This window comes from Mandrillus leucophaeus, unplaced genomic scaffold (genome assembly GCF_000951045.1).
Source record: "Mandrillus leucophaeus isolate KB7577 unplaced genomic scaffold, Mleu.le_1.0 Scaffold1107, whole genome shotgun sequence".
Taxonomy (NCBI): domain Eukaryota; kingdom Metazoa; phylum Chordata; class Mammalia; order Primates; family Cercopithecidae; genus Mandrillus; species Mandrillus leucophaeus.
In genome coordinates, this window is record NW_012099288.1 from 119,760 (window position 1) to 120,417 (window position 658).

General features: G+C 44.8%; 2 protein-coding genes across 2 annotated transcripts in view; both read right to left on the reverse strand.

Moving 5' to 3' along the window:
* The window catches only part of ZNF585A (zinc finger protein 585A), a 64,588-nt gene that overhangs the window by 55,772 nt on the left and 8,158 nt on the right, over window positions 1-658 (reverse strand).
* Window positions 1-658, reverse strand: part of LOC105548536 (zinc finger protein 585B) — a 7,753-nt gene extending 7,095 nt beyond the window's left edge. The window contains exon 1 of the mRNA XM_011992595.1: window positions 575-658. The gene's annotated coding sequence lies outside the window, so the exon portion shown is untranslated. The remainder of the gene's footprint in view (window positions 1-574) is intronic.

Here is a 658-nt window from a genome sequence, read left to right on the forward strand (position 1 = left end):
CACCACCACACCCAGCTAATTTTTGTATTTTTAGTAGAGATGGGGTTTTGCCATGTTGTCCAGGTGGGTTTCAAACTACTGACCTCAAGAGATACATCCACCAAGGCCTCCCAAAGTGCTGGGATTTCAGGCATGAGCAACCACACCTGGCCCAGAGATAAAGTTCTGAGGCATCTTACGGTGAGAAAGACAGAAATAAAAGGGGTGTAGCAGGAGTGGGAGTGTGTGACACAGAGTAATTTTGAAAGAAAGCAGATCTGGGAATGCCTGGATGTAAACAAGAGACTCTAGGACAATATGGAAGGTAGGGAAAAAAAGAATGTTACAGAAAAGGAACATAATGAAGATATATCTTTAATGAGGCTGACTAGCACATGACTTATAATCAACAAGGAAGGTCATCCAGGTAGAAGGCATTTAGTGATTTGAGAGGCATCAAGCAATACAAAAAATTCAGAACCTTCCTGAAGAGTGGTCATAACAGCACTTCACAGGTTCCAGTGTTTTTCAAGACAGCTGAGATTTCCTCCCATCTCCCATCTAACCTGAGTCACACTCACCTCACGTCACTCACCTGGGCAGCTCTGACGTGGCCTTTCACCCTGCAGTGCCCATGGTTCCTTTCCTTGCTCCAACATGACCACCTCTGGTTTAGGAA